Source organism: Dasypus novemcinctus, chromosome 11, assembly GCF_030445035.2.
Source record: "Dasypus novemcinctus isolate mDasNov1 chromosome 11, mDasNov1.1.hap2, whole genome shotgun sequence".
Classification (NCBI taxonomy): Eukaryota; Metazoa; Chordata; class Mammalia; order Cingulata; family Dasypodidae; genus Dasypus; species Dasypus novemcinctus.
Window position 1 is genome coordinate 93097087 of NC_080683.1, and position 24066 is coordinate 93121152.

General features: G+C 41.1%; 1 long non-coding RNA gene across 4 annotated transcripts in view; it reads left to right on the plus strand.

Annotated features, from left to right (window-relative positions):
* The first annotated feature begins 1046 nt into the window (after positions 1–1046).
* Positions 1047–24066, plus strand: part of LOC131280434 (uncharacterized) — a 172860-nt gene continuing 149840 nt past the window's right edge. For all 4 annotated transcript variants that reach the window (XR_011650117.1, XR_009188025.1, XR_009188026.1 and 1 more), the window contains exons 1-2: positions 1047–1179; positions 18116–18193. This is a non-coding gene — a long non-coding RNA (uncharacterized lncRNA). The remainder of the gene's footprint in view (positions 1180–18115; positions 18194–24066) is intronic.

The window sequence follows — 24066 nt, forward strand, 5'->3', positions numbered from 1 at the left end:
TCACAAGAGTTAGTGTTGTAAGGGTTAAATGTAATTTTTAATCAATTATATTTTCATTATGTCATGACTATTGATTTTTCCCATTAGACAAAGTGTTCCTTTAAATATGAAACTGAAGCACTATGAAGATTTATATTTCTTCTTAAAGTCCTAGCCCTTTTCGTCCAGGGGTTCTGGGAGAAAATTATATGCTCTAAGGTGTCCACTGTATGTTTTCTCCTACGAATCTAAAACGATACTAACAAAATACAGTCCTTGAAAGTATTGAGAAATTAGTCACTCAAATCATTTTGTGCTCTAGAAAGCTTAAAACCTTCTGCTTATTATGCATAAAGTTTTCTCTTCTGTAGTATGTTCTTTGGATTGTTGATACCCTTTTATAGAAAAATTCATTACAATATATATCATAATCGACACAATAACAACGGCTTTCTTAAACGATATCATTTTGCAAAAACTTCACGATATGTAACAAATTTATTTTCTATGGCACCCCTGGGGGTGAAATGGTGAAAGGTATCCCTAGAAAACATTGGAATAAAAATAGATCACGTGGGAGAAAAGACCTTCCAAATTCTAGCCTAACTGGATCAGAGGGACATTAATGAATAAATGTTCTTATATTATTCCGCACACATGAGTCAGGGGTCAAGTCTTAACTTTCCAAACTGCGTTTCTATGACGCCTTGATGATGAAGAGGATCTCCGGTTTAACTGGGAAAACCTCTGGCACGCGCAACGTGCCAACAGGTTCAGTTGTGCCACGCTCCCACCCCCCGCCCCGATTTCTACAGTTCGGGCCTCGTCCCTGGTCACGTCTCGCTCTCGGGACTCCAGGGCCGAGGTGGCCGAGGTGACCGAGCTCCTGGAGCCGGCAATGGGTAGTTCCGCGGCGGACGGCGGGCGAGCCGGGCTCGGGGATCTTCCGCAGCGCCGGGTCCGGCGGAAGCGCGGCCAGGGGGGGCGCTCGCGGGCGCGGGAAGCGCGGGGGAGGCGGCGCCGCGTCCCGGGAGCGGCCGGAGCCCCGCCCCGCCGCGTCTCGCCGCGTAGGTCCCGCGGAGGCGCTCGCCGGTGCCGGACGCGCAGTCCTTGTTCGGCGCTTCTCCCTTACCTCCTGCGACCTCTGAGCGCTGATGTGACCACACTCAGTGGCGCCACAGCCTGCCCCAGCGCGCGCCGGTGAGTGGCGCGGGCTGTCGGTGGCGGCTGGGGCTCGAGCTTCCTGCTCGAGCGGGCGCCCCGCCCTTCTGCAAAACGCGGCCTCCCACGTCGAGGCCGGGCGGTAGTTGTCACCTCTCGATTCCTGCGCTTATTTGAGCCCAGGCTCCCAAGTCGTTGAGCGAAGGGTAGGGAAGAAAAAGGGGGAATGAGGGACAAATCTTGCAAGGCCATCTTCCTAGGACAGGGGAGGGGCGTGGTGCGGAGACCTGGGAATGCCCTTTGCGTGTGTCCGGCCATGGCACTTCTCTGCAATTCTTTTTGGGTACCAGCGGGTCGCCAAGACAGCCACCTGATTGGGGGCTGGTATTTTCCTTGGCTGCATTTTACCTTTTGCACGTCCAGGAGAGCGCCTGGGAATTTGTAAAAACTGAAGCCAGGGACAGGTCTGGGCTGTTGAAAGGAACACTAGCCCAAAAGTGAGTGAGATCTTCCTGAACCCTAATTTTATCTCTTACCGTGAGAAGGAAATGTTTGTTGCACACCTATTACGTGTTGGGTCATGGACTTTGAATACGCTCTAAACCTCACAACAGCCTGTGAAGTTAGAATCCTCACTGGACCCTAACTGGGGAAGTCAGAAATGGAGCGTGATTCGAGAGCAGTACTCAAATTAATTGCGTTCCCTTCTCCATTCCCTTTGGCTTCACAAGGAAAATGAAATATCTACAGGAATTATTTAGTTAAAGAGCCAGAAAAAGAAATGGTTATGAGCACAGAGACCAGAGCAAGGATTCTGCACCCAGACCGTCTGGCTTAGAGCTCTGTGACCTCAGCCAAGTTACCCTGTTTCTGTTCTCGGTTTCTCCATCTCTAAATGGGCCTAAGATGTGGATTTGCTTTACAAGGTTGTTGCAAGGATTAAAAGGATAATGGATGCACGGTGCTTAAAGCAGTGCCGGGACACACAGAGACAAGTTCTTGCTTTTAGGGTTACCACCCAAACCATTGGGAGTGAACAGGGTTTATAGGCAGAGCTCTAGGCCACCTCTGCAGACACCAGCCAGAGCTGTTCTTTGTGGTGACATCAGTGCCCCACCAGCAGTTCCAGACTGTGAATAGTTATCTGAATTTTTCTTTGCACAAGGGATAGAAGGAAAAAGTGTACTTTTCCTTCTATTATACTTTTCTGCTTTCCTACTTTACGGATGGTTTCCTTAGTCATATTGACAGTTTCTGTTCTTTTTGGCGCGTTGGCCAGTAATTCTCCTAGGCCTCTGATTCCTTTTTCCTTCCATTTGTGTGCCTTTCAGATCCTCTCCTGTTCACATTTCTGTGCATCTCCTTTCCAGTCACTTTCACTCAGGGAAATTTTGTTAATACACCATCATGTTGGAGCCAATTCTGTCACTTGTGGGAGCATAAAATTTTGAAGACCAAGATTCTTTGCTCCAAGTTTTGAGTATAAGTGATGCTTGTTTTGAATCACACTCAGCTCAGAAATCTTTTATTGAGCAGCAACCAGTTTCCCAAGCACCCGGCTAGAGTTGGGGATGCAGGGATAAAAAGTACGCTCACCTTCCAGAAGCTTCCCATAATGGGACAGTGAAGTTAAGGAGGTAGTTTCAGTCCCCTGTCCTGGGAGTGGAGGTTGCTGGACCCTAATGCACATGGTTACCTGAGTCTGGAGGATCTACTCTCGGTATCACACCTAACTCACAGGCTCATTTTAAATACGGTAAATACCGTTCCCTTTGGATATTTGGAGACTTTTTCAGCACCTACACTTTACCTCTCCACCCCCACCCCTTATTTTCCCTAAAACCCACAATTTCTCATAGCTCTTTCTACTCTGCATTGTAATTTACTGTTTAATTTTCAGAATATTCCCCTAAAGCTATGGCTTCTTGACAGGCGTATCTATGACACTTTATTGTTTGTTTTGTGTGCCGAGCTTAGTGCTTTGCACCCAGTGGGCCCAGTAAGTAATTATGGATTAATTAAATAAGTAGGCATGTTAATAACGATTCAATTTTAATAGTCACAATTCTAACAGGCACTCTGCATATGTAAACCGGCTTTGTCATCACCATTTAGAGATGAGAAAAATGAGCTCCAAAAAGGTTACATAGCTTATCCAAAGTCCCCCAGCAAGGTGGTCTGGCTCAGGGTTTCTGCCCCTCACTACTGTGCGTTGTCTATGGAAAGCCCAGACGACTCCTCTGGAGTAGTGACGCCTGAACTGGAGCCCATCAGAGGAGTTGGAGCTGGCAAGTGAGGTGGAGGGTGCACTCCTGGCAGAGGCAAACAGAGTAAGAGCAAGGTCCTAAAGGTGAGATACAGTGCAGTGAACTGCAGGGGGGCCAAGTGGAAGGTGGGGATAGGAAGGTGAAGATGCTGGAGAAGTCAGCCAGGGCACGTCACGGAGGACGGTGTATCACACTCGCTTCTGTCCCTTAGGCATTTAGTAAGTGCAGAGTGCTTTGCAGGCACAGAACCACGTGTGTCCCTCACCTGAGGTTAGGGAAAGGCTTCTGCTGGGGTTGTGGACCCAGAGGCAGTTACCCTAAGTGCCCCAGTGGGCGGGTGGGCCTGGGATGGCCAGGAGGGTGTGCGCCCCTTCTGTAGGAGCAGCCTTTCTCCACCCCTGCCAAAAGCAGCTGTGAGGAAATAAGGGCTCAGTCATGCCAGAGCTTCTTGTGTGTTTTTTTCTGTAGTCGTTTTTAAGACAAGCTAGAAATTGGGACTTGTATGAGAAGTCTCTTAGTTCTTAAATGTTAGCTCACTTTCACACGTAGGTTTATCGGGTTGCCAGATTTAGCAAAGAAAAATACAGGACTTCCAGTTAAATTTGAATTTCAGGTAAACAACAAAATCATTTTTAGTATAAGTATGCCCCAAATACCACTGTGACATACTCATACTAAAAAATCTTTGTTGTTTATCTGAATTTTCAGTTTAACTGTGCAGTCCTACTTTATCTCGCTACTTTAGGAGGGACCCTAACAACTTGCAGACTGCACGTGGCCCACAGGACGCTAGTTTTCAACTGTTATGGGTGTGTGTGTGTGTGTGTGTGTGTGATTAGTCACATGAGGCTGTGAGGCAGTGGCAGCTGAGGCTGCCTGGGAGAGGGGCCCATCATAGGGGAACCTGTGCCATGAAGGCTTCTGGGGTAACTTGCATAATCTAAGGCAAAGCTGCAACAACCAAAGCCTTGGGACGAGATCTGGGGTTTCAAAGGCATAGGCTCGCCTGCAGTTCTCAACCAGCTTTTCTCTGCTGCTTCTTGCACATTGGCCGCATTCTCTCCTCCACGAGGGTAGGGAACACACAGAGTTGATCTCCCCTCTTGGCAGCCCTATTAAAAAGGTCCCCTTTCTCCTAAGAAGCAATCTGACCTTATTGGAATCACAAGCCTATATCTTGAACTAATTACTAATGCCAGGGGATGAGAAACCTCACTTGTCCAGAACTGAATAAAGTGCCTTGACCAGAGGCAAGTCCATCAGTGCAAGAGCTGGCTCTTAGGGCGTGTAAAGCCAGTGGTTAACTCTTCAGGAATTGTGCGAGCAAGTAAACTGTTAGTAGCTTAAAACTGGCCGTGGTGAAAGTATTTATACCATGGAGATAGACAAATGCTACAAATCAAGGCCTTTTAAAAAGAAAACAGCATACCACTGATAAAAACAGCATACAGTTACATTGAACTTGCTTTGTGCCAGGCACTGGTCTAAGCACTGCAGGCAGGGATCATGATGGGTAATTTTTATTGTCTGTAGCACTTTGTAGCCCTGAATGATTTATACGTTTTTAATTGATTTTTTAAAATGATAGAATGGAAATCCATATTACCCACAGGTCAGTGGTTTTCAGACCTCTCCAGGCTTCAGGGATCCTGTCGGTGCCCCCTTGGCCCCATCCTAACCTGTAGGCCTGGGTTCTCTGGCACACTGGACGTGGGTGGGTTTAGGAAGTGGCACCTGTAATTCTGAATCACCACCAGGGTTGAGAACCGTTGATGTATAATGCTGATACTGTGTGGGTCTATTAGCAGTTGACCTGGAATAGGGTCACTTTTTATTGGAAGGGAGTAGATGTATGGGTATTTTAATTTAATTAGCTTTATGACTGAGAGCAGCTCTATCTGCAGAGGAGCTCCTGCTTTGTCGTCACTCACCTTCAGCCCCTAACTCCAGCCCTGCCTGCCTTTCTGTTTCTGGAGTGTCCCATCTTCTCTCTTCCTCCTGGACCGCGGTGCATACTGTTCTCTTGACCTGCATTGCCCTAACCCCTTCACCTTATTAGCTGACCTCTGCATCCGTCAGGTGTCAGTCAGTGTAAACGTCACCACCTCAGGAAGCAAGCCTTCCCCTGCCCCCTGCGCCATTCCTTAGCAGTGGCCACCTCCCCTGCCACTTCTTGTGGCATTCCATGCTATCAAAACCTGCCATGAGTCAGCATCTGTACCAGCAAATTCAGACAGTTTGTCTTTTTGGATGCTGCTCATTTGAACTCAGATCAGTGTTCTGCCTCAGTTCAAATGCATTTGACACTGCCCTGAGAGGACTTTTGCCCACCTCTGTCCATCTTTTGTTTGGAAGGCAACAGTTCTTTAACAGTGGAACCAGCTCTTAGAAAAACCTATTTCCCATAAAAATTTGTGATTTTTAAAAATAAATCAGAACATCTGTCCACAAGGACAGAGCAAGGACTGTGCTATGACGATAGGGTGATCAACATGTTTCCCATCTTGGTGATGTGTTAAATTTATAAAGCTTTGTCAAATCTTAATTATGATCTCCAACAAATTAGAATTTGGGAGTATGAGTAATAATTGTCCTTGGCTTTATAATTGTATATTGATGGTATAATTTTGGAATATAAGAAACACTACGTGAGTCTCACCGGGGCTAATAAATTGCATGTGAAGGGGGATTACCCTGGAGAACTTCCCAGTTACAGGATATTTCTCTCCTACCTGCCTCCATCAGTGATTCCACCGAGTTTTTAGGTTCTTGAAATTAGTAATGAACAGAAAACTTTATGTTTAATGTCTTCATTTTCTTCCCCTTATTTGTAGCTCATTTATGATAGGTTTGCTTAGTTCCTAGTCAAGGAGAAAGGGTGTAATGAGGAATTGCTCACTGTGACTCCTGAGGACTGGAATTTCTGGGAAGTCTTTTTTTTTTCTCTCTCTCCCTTTTTTAAGATTCTGACATTCTCTTTGACTCTTAGTTGTTGATAATATTTTAAAACTTAATCTTCTATGAGGGAAGAAAGGAAGAAAGGAGAATATGAAACAGGGAAAAAAACAACATGCCTTCTATCCTATACTAATAGTTTTAACTTTAAGGACGCAAAGTCTTTCCTAGTTGAAACAAGTTTGACTTGCTTAATTAAATATGAAAATATGAAAATAAGCTAAGAGCTAATAGGACTAATTTGGTTGTTTTTCATATGGCTTTCATATTCTTGGTTTAGGATTCTTAATTTCCTGAAAACTTCATTTGTCTTTTTTTCTCATTTAAAAACAACAAAAACAAACAAAAAATCCTGTTAAGCTGCTTTGAATTTTCAGATTAAATTAATAATCTTTAACCACATGAAACTCACACAGTAGTAATTAGAATAGAGTAAAAATGTTCTTCCATTACACAGTCTTCAGATGTTTGGTTAATCCTTTTTGATATATCCCTTTTCTACAAGGAAGGAACAAACATTTTACTGTATGACATTGCTGACTCTGGAAATTTTACTGTGGACCAAAATAAATAATGCTTCTGTGGAAGTAGCCTGACATTCTCATTTAATTCTCTTGCTATTTGGCAGCCATTATGCCTCCTTGTTTTATTATTCATAATAATGAATCTCTACCCACTTTTCTCCCCAAATCCTACAAATCTTTTAAAGTGAAAAACTTAAAACTTAGTATTTGATTTGCTTATAATGGTTTTCCGTAATATGCCTGGCTCAAAGGGTAAGTTCGTATAACTTGCTGTGAAATGAGGTAAATTCTGAAGAGTGTAGTAAAGACTGGCTAAGAGCTTAACTTGAAGACTATAAATGCAAACACATGTGTTGTATATATATGGTGTTGGTGTACCTTAGTTAATAGGAAACACTTGCAAATTTTTTCTATAGTCTGTAGTTTAACTTGGGGTTTACTGTTTGTTTTGTACAGTTCCATAGATTTTTTAAAACGTTTATACTAGTAACATTTACAACATAAAATTCCCCCTTTCAACCACACTCAAATATGTAATTCAGTGCTGTTTAAGTTCCCAGTATGTGCAATCATCACCACCATCCATTAATCAAACTTTCCAAACATCCCAATTAGAAACTCTGTACATTTTAAGTCTTAACACCTTATTCTCTATCCCCACCCCCACCCCCATCCCTTGGTAACCTATCTTCTAGATTCTAACACTATATGTTTGCTTATTCTAATTTCATATCAGTGAAATCATACACCTGTTTGTCCTTTTATGTCTGGCTTATTTCACTCAACATGATGCTTTCAAGGTTGATGTCATCCATATTGTCACATGAATGAGAACTTCATTCCCTTTTACAGCTACAGCTGAATAATATTCCATTGTGTGAATATACACACATTTTACTTATCCATTCATCAGTTGATGAATACTTGAGTTGGCTTCCATCTTTTGGCAACTGAATAAGGCCACTATGAACATTGGTGTGCAAGTATCTGTTCAAGTGTCTGATTTCAGTTCCTTTGGGTACATACCTAGTAGTGGATTGCCAGGTCATATAGTAATTTTATACTTAGATTTCTGAGGAACCATCAAGTTGTCTTCCACAGTGGCTGCACCATTTTACATTGCCACCAGCAATGAGTGAGTGGTCCTGTTTCTCCACATCCTCTCCAACACTTGCAATTTTCTGTTTTTTTAATAATATCCATTCTAGTGGGTGTGGAATAGTATCTCGTGGTTTTGATTTGCATTTCCTTAATTATTAAGGATGAGCATCTTTTCATGTTCTTTTTTGACCATTTGTATATCTTTCTTGGAGAAATATCTGTTCAAGTCTTTTGCTCATTTTTTAATTTGGTTATTTGTCTTTTTTTGTTAAGTTAAAGGATATCTTTATACATTCTGGATATTAAACTCATTGGATATTAGGTTTCCGGATTGTCTCTTCTATTGTGTAGATTGTCGTTTTGCTTTCATGATAAAGTTCTTTGATGCACAAAAGTTTTTCATTTTGATGAGGTCACATTTATGTATTTTTTCTTTTGTTTCTTGTGTTTTGTGTCTAAAGTGAAAGGAAACCATTGCCTAATCCATGATCCTGAAGGAGTTTCCCTAGATTGCTTCTAGGAATTTGATAGTTCTGGTTCTTATATTTAGGTCTTTGATCCATTATATGTTGATTTTGTGAAGTAGGAGTCCACCTTCCTTCTTTTGCAAATGGAGATAGTTTTCCCAGCACCAATTGTTTGAAGAGGCTATTCTTTCCCAGTTGAGTGGTTTTTGCTCCCTTTTCAAAAATCATTTGTCAGTAAATGTAAGGATTGATTTCTGAATTCTCAATTCAGTTCCATTGGTTTATCTGTTTGTCCTTGTGCCAGTACCATGCTGTTTTGATTACTGTGGTTTTATAGTAAGTTTTAAAAAGGAGAAGTGTGTGTCTTCCAACTTTGTTCTTTTTCAAGATGGCTTTGGCTATTCAGGCCCTTTACCCTTCCATTTAAATTTGATGATTGGCTTTTCCATATCTGCAAAGAATATTGTTAGAATTTTGATTGGGATTGTGTTGAATCTGTAAATCACTATGGGTTGAATTGACATCTTTTTTTTTTTTTTTTTTTTTAAGATTTATTTATTTATTTAATTTCCCCCCCTCCCCTGGTTGTCTGTTCTTGGTGTCTGTTTGCTGCGTCTTGTTTCTTTGTCCGCTTCTGTTGTTGTCAGCTGCATGGGAAGTGTGGGCGGCGCCATTCCTGGGCAGGCTGCACTTTCTTTTCACGCTGGGCGGCTTTCCTCATGGGCGCACTCCTTGCGCGTGGGGCTCCCCCACGCGGGGGACACCCTTGCGTGGCAGGGCACTCCTTGCGCGCATCAGCACTGCACATGGCCAGCTCCACACGGGTCAAGGAGGCCCGGGGTTTGAACCGCGGACCTCCCATATGGTAGACGGACGCCCTAACCACTGGGCCAAAGTCCGTTTCCTGAATTGACATCTTAACAATATTTAATTTCCAGTCCCTGAACATCAACTGTCCTTTGCTTTATTTCGGTTTTCTTTAATACCTTTTAGCAATGTTTTGCAGTTTTCTGTATACAAGTGCTTTATAATTCTTGTAGGTTTTAACTGAGGCATGCATTGATCCTTTTTTTCCTCTTTTTCTTTGTGCTTCAGGCTTCTCTGTTTTAAAAGCTTAAAGGTCTTAAAAACTAAACATGCTGCCCTTGGTTTGTTTATGTAACAGTTTTCTTTAGATTCTTGGTTTATGAGTGATATTTAATTTGAAAATCTGTGGATATTTTAATTTATTTTGATTAATATATTTACCTAGATGGGAGAGTCCCTTTTTTAAGCATTGTTGCTTTTTTAAAAAAATGAATTATTATTTCTTGGGTTAGATAAATATATGAATTGATCAATCACACTTTTCCATTTTAGTTCAGAAGGCTTGGCATTGGCCCTGGAAGATAAGAGCTTTATTAAACTTGCAGGTAATACAATTTAGTTGTGAAGCCAAAACTTTTCTCTCTCCAATACACTTTATTACTGGGTAGCTTGTGACTCTTAAGATAATTGTTTTAAGTATGATTATTAATTTAGTCATTTAGAGGACAGATTGTGTGCCTCCATGACCATATATTAATTGCTTGAGCTGTTTATATACAAATCTAAGAGCAGTTAGACTTGAAAGTCTAGTTCCTTTCAATTTAGCTGGTCAGAAACATCTATAGGAATTACAGTAGAATTCTAATAACTTGCTTCATTTTATTGACTACCCCTATTGTAAAGAAATTTAGGAACTGTATTGTTTTAGCTGGCAGTGTGGATGCTTGGAATAAAATCAGGGTTTTTTAATTAAGGAAGAAGGGGAGTGTAGCAGTTTGATATTGTTTATGAATTCCAAAATAGGTATTGGATTATGTTTGTAAACTGGTCTGTCCCTCTCAGCATATTAGATTATATTGGATTTAGAGGTTTCACTTTTACTTGATTAAATAATGATTAAGGCTTTGATTAGACCAAGTCAGTGGGACGTTGCATCCCTGCCCCCTTGGTGGGTAGAAACTCACAGAGAAAAGACATGGCAAAGGACAGAGCAGAGAGATTTTGAACTGGAGCCCAGGAAGTAAGCACACAGAGGAGCCGAGCAGTTGAGCCCAGAGAGAATAGAGCCCTGGGAGAGAGACAGAGCCGGTTGCCTGGTAGTCTACAGCTGGCCTGTTGGGTAGAGAACTGGCAGTCTCTGCACATCTCCCTTTTTTTGTACCATTTATCCAATATCATGCAGGCCTCAATATTCGTAGTTTATTTATTAGACTGCTCCAACCCTCATCAATCTCCTTTCCTCTCCTCTGGTCAGCAGCGCCCAATGCTGACTCCTTTTCCTTCCCTCCACTCTGGGTGGGCCCCCCTCTCTCACGTGTCGACAAGAATAGAGCCAGCAATCCAGGTGTAGCTGCTGACTCTGCCCTGAGTCTAACCCAGGGCACTAGGATGGAGCATCCGTTTCTCTACAATAATGATGGTGTACAGGAAAGTCAACATGGCCGTGCAGCTTTGTGACTTCCTATTTATATTAGCCTGACTAGAGTCGAAGGAAAAGATGCTCTGCCCAGGTTACCCTTTAAATAAAGTCTTGCTCTCCCCTTTGATACAGCATTCTTTTTTTTAACTTTATTTTTAAAGAAGTTTTAGATTACAGAAAAGTTACACCGAATATATACAGGCTTCCTTCCATAAACGCCACTGCCCCACATTTTCCCCTATTAATAACATCTTACGTTAGTGGTATGTATGTTACAATTTATGAACAAATATTGAAGCATTGCTACTAACCATTATATTACACTACTCTCCATTATATTCTGTCTTCACTTTGTACTGTGCAATTTTATAGGTTTTGAAAAAAATGTTTAATGGTCTGTATCTGTCTGTATACCCTAAAAATGCCCTGTGTTCCACCTGTTCTTCCCTTCCCCCTTCCCCACCCCTCAGAACCTTTGGGTACCACTATCTTTAAGTCAGTGTTACAGGGAAGCGGATGTGGCTCAAGGCATATGGGAGGACCCAGGTTTGATCCCTGGGGCCTCCTGGTTAAAAAAAAAAAAAAAAAGTGTGCTCATCTGATGAGCCAGTGCCCATGCAAGTGCCTGTGTGATGAGCTGAGTGCCCATGTGGCGAGTTGAGCACCCACACAGCAAGCCAAGTGATCATGCAAGTGAGTCACACAGCAAGTTGATGACACAACAAAAGAGAGAGGAAGGGGAGAGTCATGGCAAGGCGCAACAGAAACTAGGAACTGAGGTGGTGCAAGTGACAGGGAACGTTTCTCCACATTAGAGGTCCCCAGGATCAAATCCTGGCGAATCCTAGAGGAGAAAAACAAGAAGAGAAGACAAAAACAGAAATAGGTACAGAAGATCGCACAGCAAGTGGACACAGACAGCAAAAAACAAGCAGGATGCCGGGAAAGGGGGCGAGGGGGAAAGTCAGTTTTACAAGTACTTCCATTATTACAGTAATAAGTCTACTTTGGTCCATGGTTGAATTCCCCTTTTGTTTGTTTATTTCTCAGTCTTGAGGACTTGGGGATGGCGATGCCCACTCTGATACAGTGTTCTTTTTGTGCAGCACCACCTCCTTTCATTCTCTCTTCCAAGCTTCCCCTAACTAGAGCCTATAACTCCACCTCTGATTATTTTTGTAATTCATTTGCATGTGGTTTTTCTCAGGTAACGATGTAGTGTGTATACACACACACATGCACACATGCTCAGTGGAGCTTTGACTCTGACCTTTAATTCTACTGGATCAGATTCTTGCAGTGCACTTGGCTGTCCTCAGTCATGGGAAGAGTGAAAAGCATCTTTTTCTTGTTGTTATATGTATGTCTTTTTCTCATTGTTATGACTGTCTATCTCTCCTCTCAACCTCCACCCTTTTGTCCCTCCCAAGGTCTGACCTGCAAGCTTACCTCAGTGTCTCCTGAATTTACTAGGTTTATTTCCTTGATGCTTTTATCCTTTCATTGGAATAGTAGATTTCCTGACTGATCACATTTCCAACTCAACCTTCCTCCATCTTAACTTACAGCTTTCTACAGTTTTAACCTTTTTATAAAAAGGAGCTCATTTGTAATTTCCCCCCATTTGCCCCTCTTATCTCACTTTTTCCTTTGTATTATTTTGCTACCACAATATAATAAAAGAATAATGATACTTATTATAATTCTTCATAATAAAGTACATAAAATATCAATTGTTTCTTTCCACAATGGCATGGGATTCTCTTAACCAATCCCAACTGATGATGCCTCAAGGGCAGAATTCTGAGCAAAGAAAATAGTTGCTTCCTTATCTCCTTGTCCTGTTTTGCCATCTTCCTCCTGCTGTTTTCATTATGGTTTTAGCTTATGTCAGGCCCTTGAGTGGGCAGGTTGCTCCCCGACTTCTGCCCCCAAGTGCCCCCGGCCCTCCTGCTCTTGGTGGCAGGGGTGTCCCACTGCCTCCTCGTGGGCATGGCACACGGCTCACCCTCTTTCTCTCCTACTTCCAGAACTCACTTTCCTCCTTATCACAGAGTCGTTTTCTCATTATTCCAGCTATGTTGATCTTACTTTCATCGTTAAATGACAGCTTCTCTTGGAAAGAGTGGTGTCTTATATTGCTCAGTTTTCCCAGAACAGCTGCCACAGGACTGATCTCAGAGTAAGCTGCTAAACTGCTGGGAGTTGGTGGATTTAATGGGCAAAGAGCTAGACTGTCGGTGGAAATGTCTAGTAAAACCATAAATGGGAGTCATCCAATGTAAATGGAAAAAAAAAAAAAGAAGCTTTGTTAGCTGCAATGGAGATGAACAGTAGCAGTGCCAGAGGACAGGGCATTCAAGGGAGCCACCGGTGATAAACAGGCATCGTCTTCCCAAACCATGGCAAGCCATGGCACAAAGATGCTAAGCCCAGAGCAGGTGGCCGAGGTGTACAGGAAGGGCAGTGGAAGTGCTTTGTGTTCGACAGTAGGATGGCTTGCCCCCCTGCTGCCATTCACACCCCTTTTGCTTGGGACTCTGAACCTGCTATGTGAGGACCCTCAGAAGGCCCTCCTTGCACCTCCTGGGCAGGGTGCACAAGGGGGTAGATGTGGTGCTACAGGAGTAGGGGCCATCGTTCCCACCTGTGCTGATTTCCCTTGGGCAGCTGTTGAGGATGCTTTTAGCAGCATTTTCACACTGTTTGTATTTCAGATTTTCTTGATACTCTTTTTACTTGGGCTTGTTCTGGAGTAAAGGAGATGAGCAGAAATAATACACTCCCCAGCCATCCTGTAGACCTTACAACTTTCTGCACGCTCTTCTTTCTTTTCTTTCTCCTTCCCCTTTGCTCCCCACACTCACCTTACCCACCTCTCCTTTTTAGAATTCTCTTCCTTTCCACCATTTCTAATATCGTCTGCCTTTGTCTTTTATTTTCCTTCTTATGAAAAGGATTTTATTTATTTTCCCTTTTCCACTGTCTTTAAAGAGCTTCTTCAGGGTAAGCATGAAATGATTTTCAAAGTATATTTTACACACCATATGTGTGCAATTACAGGGGATGTTAAACCATTTTTATAAACAGAATAAAAAATTAGAATTGTGAATTTTTCATTTGTTAAAATATTTTTTTCTGCCATTTGCTGGGTTTTCCTGTACTAAAGTATTGAAATGTACCTTTTCTCCTTTAGAAAAAGTAGTAACATAAAAATAGTTGGAATTGTTGCTTGCTACTATTATGTTTGTTTTGTTTGTTACAGTTGCCATCTGTGTTAGTTTCCTAGGGCTGCTGTACAAATAAGGAGGAAATGGGTACTTAAAACAAGAACAGGGAAGCAGAAGTGGCTCAACTGATAGAGCGTCTGCCTACCATATGGAGGGTCCAGGGTTCTGTACCCAGGGCCTCCTGACCCATGTGGTGAGCTGACCCACATGCAGTGCTGCCGCGCACAAGGAGTGCCGTGCCACACAGGGGCACCCCCGTGTAGGGGAGCCCGACACAAAGGAGTGTGCCCTGCAAGGAGAGCTGCCCTGCATGAAAAAAGCATAGCCCGCCCAGGAGTGGCACCGCACACATGGAGAGCTGATGCAGCAAGATGACACAACAGAAAAGAGACGCAGTTTCCCTGTGCTGCTGATCATATAGGTCGACGCAGAAGAACACACAGCAAATGGACACAGAGAGCAGACAACAGAGGGGAAGGGGAACAAAATAAATAAAATGAATCTTTAAAAAAATAAAAAAAACAAGAACAATGTTTTCCCTCACAGTTTTAGAGTCCAGAAGTCTGAAATCAAGGGCTGGCCAGGCCACACTCCCTCTGAACCTCTAGGGGAGGATTCTTCTTTGCCTCTTCCAGCTTCGGGTGGCCTCAGGCATTCCTGGGCACTCCCGGGCCCGTGGCAGCATAATTCCAATCTCTGCCTCTGTCTTCACATGGCCTTTGTCGCCCTGTGTGTCTGTGTCAGGATTTCCCTCCTCTTATACAGACACCTGTCATTGGATTATAGGACCCATCTTAACGAATCACATCTGTAAAGACCCTATTTCCAGATAAGGTCACTTTCACAGGAACTAGGAGTTAGGACTTGAACATAGATTTTTGAGGGGCACAGTTCAACCCACAGCATCATCTTTTGAGAGTTTTTTTGTTTTGTTTTATAGCACACTGAAAATGCCAGGCAGTATGAGTGCTCTTGATAAAATAAGTTGATCAGAAGAACTGAGATCTCACCTTGGGGTGGAAGCTTTCATATGTCTCAAATGTAAACAGCTAGTGGGAGCTAAACGGGTAGGTTGACTTTTACTCAAGTAATGATAAAGCACTGCGATCCCCTCTCCAGAGAAGAATTGTAAATAATCTCTTCCTTTCTCCCAGCAGAGGTAGGCAAATAAGTGTTTCACTCTGAAATGCATTCAGTAAGCGTGAGTATTTTAAAGAAGTATGTATGTCTGGCAACAAAAGGGCCTTCTCCCAGTGACACAACTCTTTACTCACTGCTATGTCCACTAGGGGGCAGCACCTACTTGGATCAAAAGCTTTCTGCTGGTGCTGTATTTACCCAGGAGGTTTCTGAGGATGGCATAGAAGTTTATTCTCATAAGAGTCCATGACTGGGGAGGTGTTTCTCATCCAGGTACCCAGTGGTCAGGCTGTGCCACTTAGTGCAAGCTAGTTATAATCTGAATTGCGTCCCCCAAAAAGATATGTCCAAGTCTTAACCCTCAGTCTCTTGAATGTGACCCTATTTGGAAATAGGGTCATTGAAGATGTAATTAGTCAGGATGAAACCAAACTAGATTAGGGTGAGCCTTTAATCTGATATGGACTGGTGTCCTTATAAGCAGGGGAAATTTGGACTCAGTCATCGAAGGGGGGTGCTGTGTGACGGGAGCAGAGATTGAGTTATCCCATCATAAACCAAGAAAGACCAAGGATTGCTGGCCATCCACCAGAAGCCAGGAGAAGGCCTGGAGTGGATTTGCCCCTCTAAGAGGAAGCAAGGCTCTGCCAGCTCCTTGACTTCAGACTTCCAGCCTCCAGGACATTGTGATGATAAATTTCTGTTGGTTAAGTCAGCTTGTCTGTGATGCTTAGTTACAGAAGCCCCAGAAAACTAAGACGAGGTCTTGTTTGTGCACTGTGGTTAGGGCAAGATAATGTCTTTAGAAAGAGTACTTATTTTTTAAATATAGAAAAGTTTAAAAAAGAAGTAGCTTGCAATTCCACTACCCATATAAACGCTGTTTACGTTTTTAAAAATTATGCGTGCACATGGTTAGAAATGTAAATGTTATTTATAGAAAGGAATAAGCTAAAAGTAATCATCTCCAACTTCTATCCCATAGAAGCTCTTTTCCCAAAGCTTTTTTTTTTTTAAGAGGTACTGGGGATTGAACCCCAGACCTTGTATGTGCAAAGCAGGTGCACAACACTAAGCTAGACCCACTCACTCCCAAGATTTATTTTTAAAAAGTATGCAAAGGTGTCATCCATTTTCTGTACTTTACTTTTTTGACCGCTATCTTAGATATCCTGTGATTAGCTCAGACATAGATGTACTTCATTCTTTTAACTGCTGGCACATCTGCTACACAGTGCCAGGATCATGATTTATTTCATTAGTCCCCAGTGAGCAGCATTTATTTTGGGACTATGTTTGGTCATTACAGACACAATCCTGCAACGGTGTCTTTGTATGCATTTATTTTGCACTTTTATAAACTTTAGCCAGGATAAACTCCTAGAAGTACAATTGTACTCTAAGGACATGTGGACTTAAAATTCTGCTAAATGTTGCCACATAAGACCCTTTTTCATGAATGATTCCTTGTATGCAGCTTCCTTCTCTTTATGTGTTAATCTTAAGAGTTAAGTGTAAAGTTGTACAAAGTGCATCCCTTACTAGTACAATTAGGGACTTGGAAGCATAGACGGATATAGAAATTTTAATAATAAGTTACTTGATAACCCCTTTAAAGTCACACTGGTCTACCAGCTTAGAGACAAGACAAAGTGCAGCTCAGTGAAGCTCGGGAAGCTTTGCCTACTACCATCCTGAGAACCCTGAAGTAATATATGGTCGTACAGCAAAGCAGGGTGAGGGCAGAAATGCACGTTGGATGTCATCTTCCCTTCTTCCAGGTCCCTGGTTCCTCGCACTGGCAAAAGCCATCGTAACCTTTTCTAAGAATGAAAAATAATCTGAGACGTATGCTGAAACAGTTTGATCTGTGAAAAAGTGAAAAACAGGAAGGCTGTGTCAATCCAGAATATTTTTAACTGAGGGAAAGGACATAGACCAGCTTAGCCTTTCACAGAAGGAAAGCAATGACTTTATTTCTTGTACATGCTTACTAATTTGACAGGAAGAGGTGAAGGGTGTTAAGTGGCATTCAAAGGGACAGAAAACCATTCTTGCCTTGAGTTTTCTCCTAATTTATCTGTGACACTTCATCTCAGAGTAACCCATTCAATTGTTGCTAACCCATTGATTCATTCCACAAATATTTATTGAATACCTACAGTGTGATGCACACTGCACTAAGTGTGCACATGGCTGACAAATGGGGAAGAGGGGGACTCAAAATCAGGCAATTATAGTACTATGAGCAAGAGTGGCTGTGACCATTTGAAAAGTACTTTCTTACCTTAAACTTGTATTCCTGAGGTTTTCTAAGGTAAGCACGCCATTTCCTCATATGACGTGATTTTTATTCCTCCCATCACTCCGGTGGTTTTCAGATTGTACTGAAATCTGTCTGATCTATATAAAAAGCGAATGCTGTGCTCTCGGTGGGCCGACCAGCGTGGATATGGAGGGGCAGCGTGGCAAGGAGCGCTTCCTGCTGCTCCAGGGCCAAGTTTTCTGATTGTTCTGAAGAACTGGCATGAAGAACGTGACCTGAGGCCTTCTTATGATCCATTTTATATTTGGGATATGTTTTAGTTTTTACCTTTTTTAGATAATCTGTAAGTATTTTTTAATAAAATGTTTAACTTGTAAATATCACATTTTAACTTCCTTGTAGCATTTCCTCAGAGCATAAACCTTATGACAATGGCCCGTAATGGAGCCATTTTGAATTGTTATGGAGGCTCCTCTAAATAATTAAACCAGAATCTCACATCTCTTCAGCCTAATGTCTGTGCATATTCCACATAAATGAGGCATTTACTTTGCAACTTAAAATTTTATTCCTTTTTAGGAAAATACTATTGTTATGATAACCACTAGACCTGCCAGGAGCTCTTCTCTGTGCCAGTGTAATGGACTCTTTGCAAAGGTGAGTGAAGGCTCATTTTTAAAAACTGTGATGTATTTAGTTGTTTATCAAAGGTCTTAATTACATGTAATGTTGAGTTTAGATTTTACTCAATTTCCTGTTTGGTTTCTGAGGTGTATGAGGAGGAAAAACAGCAAGTTTGGTCACAATATTTTTGGAAAATTAAATAGTGACCTTTTTTTCAAGGGTAACGAACTTTTTCTCCAGCAGGGGGTGTAAACATCTGGAAAAAGCAAATACAGAGCTTGTGTCAGGAAGAAATATTTCCTTAGTTTCATTAACAGAATAAAAAAGATAATAGTAATACAGAAAATTCCATGTCATTAAGCATTGTAAATAGTATAAAACCTGGAGAATGAAATGAAAATTTTAAATTCATATTTTGAAATTAATTAAATTGATTAAAAGTTATCATTTAATGCATACAAGCTTTTCTTTGTACCATCAAGATTAAATGGATCTCTGATTAATCAGTTTACATCTAGAACTTAAGACCTGTGAACATAAACTGGTTTACCTGCTCAGCATCATTTTTCCTCTTTCCATGATTCTTCTAGAATTATGATTACCGTGTTTGTAATAGAACATAGGTAATGTTTTATTTTTGAATCAGAATTACGTTTATGATCATGTCTTTTGAGCAAATAGTTTTGATGTTTAGAGAAGTCTTTATTAACATGACTTAAATTTAGAAATAGAATCATTTTCTCAATTCATAGTAACTATAAACAAAATGTATCAATCTTTAAATATTTTGTAGTGTGTATAATTAGATAAAATATATAGTAGCTTGTCTTTAGATAAGGGGACATTGGTGAATATTTCCTAGAAAGTATATGGCTCTAGGGTTCTGTGTTTTAATGTAATGATGTTTGCTGTCTGATTTAAAAAAATAATAAAAATAATGTAATTTGAACTTGGAATCTTCTTAATCTTTTCTATTTTTGAGGAATTTTCACCTCTTATGTTGAATTTCAGGCAAGATGAGAAAATACCCTTTTTTGGATGGGCTTTAGAGCTTCTATCTTCTTAGCCCCATTGATGCCATAATGCATTGAATAATACATTCCAATATCTCAGGAACTATAGTATTATAAATTTACTTACATGTTTAAAATATTCTATAATTTCTAGACTTCATAATGAGTGAAACTTTTTACTTTACTTGGGTAATCTACTATGTTTTCTGAAACCTGAACTCCTATTATAGAATAATATTGTAATTTTGCCAAGTCCTTTATACTATGCTTAAAAACAGAATCATTGAAATCAGCAAGATGGTGGCAGAATAAGGAGCTCCTAGAGTCAGCTCCTGCTGCAGGGCAGTTAGCAAACACTCAGAGCTATCTGAGCTAGTTCACCTGTTTGGGGGCTTCAGGAGGCCAGAAGGGCAACCTGCAGCATCCTTGAAGGAATGGAAGGAGGAGACTGCCCATCTGCAGAGAAGTCTCCTAAGTAGAGGACTCCACGCCTTGGAGGCGGTGCCCATCCTCCAGTGGAGGCACAAGTCTCCTCGGAGCTGTTCAGCAGCTGGAATTAAAAGTTCCACTTCCCCAAAATGGGGGAGGAAGAGACGGTTGGGCACCAACTTCAGCTACTGATGAATAAATTCAGGGGGCTAACCTGAGAACAGCTAAAGTTTGAGCCTGTCCAAGTAGAAAGAGGCCGGGAGCCACTGTCTTAACTCCGCACCTGGCACGAGGAGAAGCAGGAACTGAGAATCACAGTGCTGGTGGGGACCAGCTTCTTTCCATCCAGGTCAGATTGTAGGTATAGCCTAAGCCCCAGTGCCACCTCTGACAGGGAGGAAGCTGTAGGGACCTGTGTCAGCCTCTCTGGGAAATTGCTGGCCAAGCCAAGGAGGCCAGTGATTGTCCTACTCTGGTGGTGCCAGCCACCCCAGGAACTATTCTGTGATTGGAATCTAAAGCTCCATTTCCCAAAAACGGGAGGAGGAGATGGTTGGCTGTCGATTTCAGCTACTGATTGGTAGACTCAGATGTCTAAGGAATAACCCAAGGAATAGCTGGGGTGTGAATCTGTCCAAGTTGGAAAGGAAAGAGCCAGTGGCCACCATTTTGGCTCTGCCCCCAGCCTGAGGGGAAGCCTGGCTGACCAAATAGCACAGTGACAGTAGGAACCGGTTTCTTTCACCCAGATCAACCTGCAGTCCTAGCCTAGGCTTCAGCCCCTCCTCTGGCAGGGAGGAGGCTGGCTAGCTCTGCACTAGCCTATCCAGGTAACATTGGTTACCTTTGGCTGCCATAACCTGAATGATCTGAAGTCTGCCTGGGCAACTGTGGTCATCTTGCACCTGCACTGCATAGATTGCTGCCCACACTTGCAGCTCCATCCCCACCCCAGGCAGGGGGAAAACGAGGCATAAAGCTTCATCAGTCTCTCTGGGCAACCAGTCTAGGCCTGCACAACTTGGATTATTTGACACAAGTAACTCTGTCCCTACTTCTGGGAAAGGAAAAAGTTGGGAGAAGTTTCACTGGTCCCTGGGGCAATGAGGGCAGCTTGATTCTCCACAGTTTATAGCACCAATTACAACCTTGGCTCCTACTGCACAACCAGCAAGGGAGAAAGGGCATGAATCCCTAAACTAAAGAGAAAAACTGCACCCAGAATAAATACTCTAGTAAGCCAGATGCCAAGACACCAACCAAAAATTACAGTCCACACCAAGAAACAGGAAGATATGGTCCAGTTAAAGGAACAAGGTAAGCCTCCAGATGCCTTATTACAGATGTTCAAACAAATCTCCTTAATAAATTCAATGAGATGGCTAAAGAGAATAAGGATATTAAGGAGACACTGGATGAGCACCAAAAAGAATTTGAAAGCATGCATAAAAAATAGTAGATCTTATGGGAATGAAAGGCACAATAAATGAAATAAAAAAACATTGGAATCATATAATAGCAGATTTGAGGAGGCAGAAGAAAGGATTTGTGAGCTTGAAGAAATGGCCTCTGAAAGGGAACATACAAAAGAACAGATGAAGGAAAGAATGGAAAAAAATTGAACAAGATCTCAGGGAACTAAGCCATAGCAAGAATATGCAAACATACATGTCATGGGTGTCCCAGAAGAAGAGAAGGGAAAAGGGGCAGAAGGAATATTTAAAGAAATAATGTTAGAAAATTTCCCAACCCTATTGAAGGACATAGATATCCATGTCCAAGAAGCACAACGTACTCCCATCTGAAAAAATCTGAATAGACCAACTCTGAGGCACATACTAATCAGAATAAAAAATGCCAAAGACAAGGAGAGAATTCTGAAAACAGCAAGAGAACAGCAATGCATAACATATAAGGAATACCCAATAAGATTAAGTGCTGATTTCTCACCAGAAACCATGGAGGCAAGAAGACAGTAGTCTGATATATTTAAGATACTATAAGAGAAAAACTTCCAGCCAAGAATTTTATATCCAGCAAGACTGTCTTTCAAAAATGAGGGCAAGATTAGAATATTTACAGATAAACAGAAACTGAGAGAATTTCTAAGCAAGAGACCGGATTTTCAGGAAAATCTAAATGTTGTGCTAGAGCCTGAAAAGAAAAGACAGGAGAGAGAGGCCTGCAAGAGAGTCTAGAAATGAAGATTATATCAATAAAAGTAACTAAAAGTATCAAAGAGTGGTGAAAATAAAATATGACAGATAAAATTCAAATAGAAATACACTTAACCAACGATGTAAAGCACTTATATTCAGAAAACTGTAACCCAATGTTAAAAGAAATCAAAAAAGTCCTAAATAACTGGAAGAACATTCCATTCTGAAGACTAAATATCATTAAGATGTCAATTCTACTCAAATTGATATGCAGATTCAATGCAACCCTGATAAAAATTTCACCAACCTTAAAAAAGGAAAAAATTGGTGAAAACACAATTATCAAATTTATTTCAAGGGTAAGGGATTCTGAATAGCCAGAAACAACATAAAAGGAAAAGCAAAACCTCATCTCTGGACTTTACATCATACTACCAAGCTATAGTAAAAACAACATTGTACTGGCATAAAGACAGACACATAGACCAATGGAACCAAACTGATGGCTCAGAAACAGACCCTCACATGTATGGTCAAGTGATTTTTGACTAGCCTGTTAAACCCACACAGCTCAGGCAGAACAGTCCATTAAGCAAAATAGCCAAAAGAAGGAAAGAGGACCCCTATCTCACACATTATCCAAAAATTAACTCAAAATGGATCAAAAACCTAAAAATAAAAGCAAGAACCATAAAACTTCTAGAAGAAATTGTAGGAAAATATCTTCAAGACCTAGTGGTAGGTGGTGGATTATTAACAGAGATAAGAGAAGGACTGAGATGGACTAATGATGTTTAATGTATGTATAAGTTTTAATTAGTTTACTGTAAAAGTATGTAAATGTATAGAATGGATGGTAACAAATAGAAATAACTAGTTTATAAATGGTATGTGGCTGAAAATCCTAATCTAGGTATATAAATGCCAACTGACAGAATGCTAGAGAATAATCTAGGAACTGAATAGCACTGTAAACCAAGAGGTGGGTAAGAATTGTGGTTGATGGTACAGATGTAAGAGTGTCCTTTGTATACTAGAGCAAATGTATATTGCTACTGCAGGGTGTTGGGAACGCATGAGAAAAGTAAACTGGAATGACCTATGGATTGTGTTTAGCAGTAATAATATAATATTCTTGTATCTATGCCAAAGATGTACTGTGTTGATAATGGGGCAGTATGGAAAATGTGAGCCAAATGTACACTATGGACATGGTAACAAGCAGATGATATTATCTTATCTGTAACAAATGTTCCACCACTGTGTCGTATGTTGATAGAGGGGTGTTGTTTGGGAATTCTGCACATGTGCATGATTGTTTTGTAAGTTTACAACTTCTGTCATAAAAAATATATTTGAAAAATAATAATAGGTGAGTTGGGGGAAAAACACACCAAATGTAAGATAAGGACTATGATTAGAAGTAAGATTTTGACAATTTTTTTTTTCATAATTTATAACAAACATCTCACGACAATGCAAGATGTTGGTGGAGGGTTGATGTATGGTCCCTGTACGATGTTATGCATGTTTGCTTTGTAAGTTCACAACTTTTACTATACACTTAGTTGTTCATGTATGTTTATATATAAATGATATAAGGCTAATAATAGGGAGGGTTGGGGGAAAATACTTTGGTTAATAGTAATATTTTGACAATACTCTTTAATCATTAGTTAAAAAAGGTTTAACAGCAATGTTAGGTGTAGGTGGTGGGGTGAGTTATGGGAGTCCTGTGTGGGGTTATGTATGTTTGTTTTGTAGGTTCATAGCTCTTGCTATACACTTGTTGTTTATCTGTGTCTGTTTGTGGGTTATATATTTCAATAAATTTTTAAAAAAGCAGAATCATTGCATGTATTACATTTGGAATTTTTTTTAACATAACAATGGTCAAAAAACATTTTCCTTTTGAAGGGTTATATAACAGTTGCTGCTATACAACATGACTTAAAAAGTGTCTGCTTTTAAGGGTGGTTAGTGTGATGAGAACCTTCCTAATAGTTATTTAAGTGCTATATGTCTAGTGAATTAGTTAGAAGCTAGCTATTTTGCTGTTTGTTAATTAGATTTAATTTTATTCTAACAAATACCTTTATATAGTTGGTACTGCTTATGTTTAAAGGGGTTCTTTTATTCGTGTCTGTTTCATGGCGGTAATTGCCAGTATTCTGAGCTGTGTGGTTAAACTTTTACTTGCCTGCCCTTGGAGTGGTTCTGTGGATTCCCCAGCTTTGAGATTCCAGCTTTGCTGTTTCCTAGCTTAAATGAGGGTTAGGGAAACCTGCAACCACTGGTATAGTAA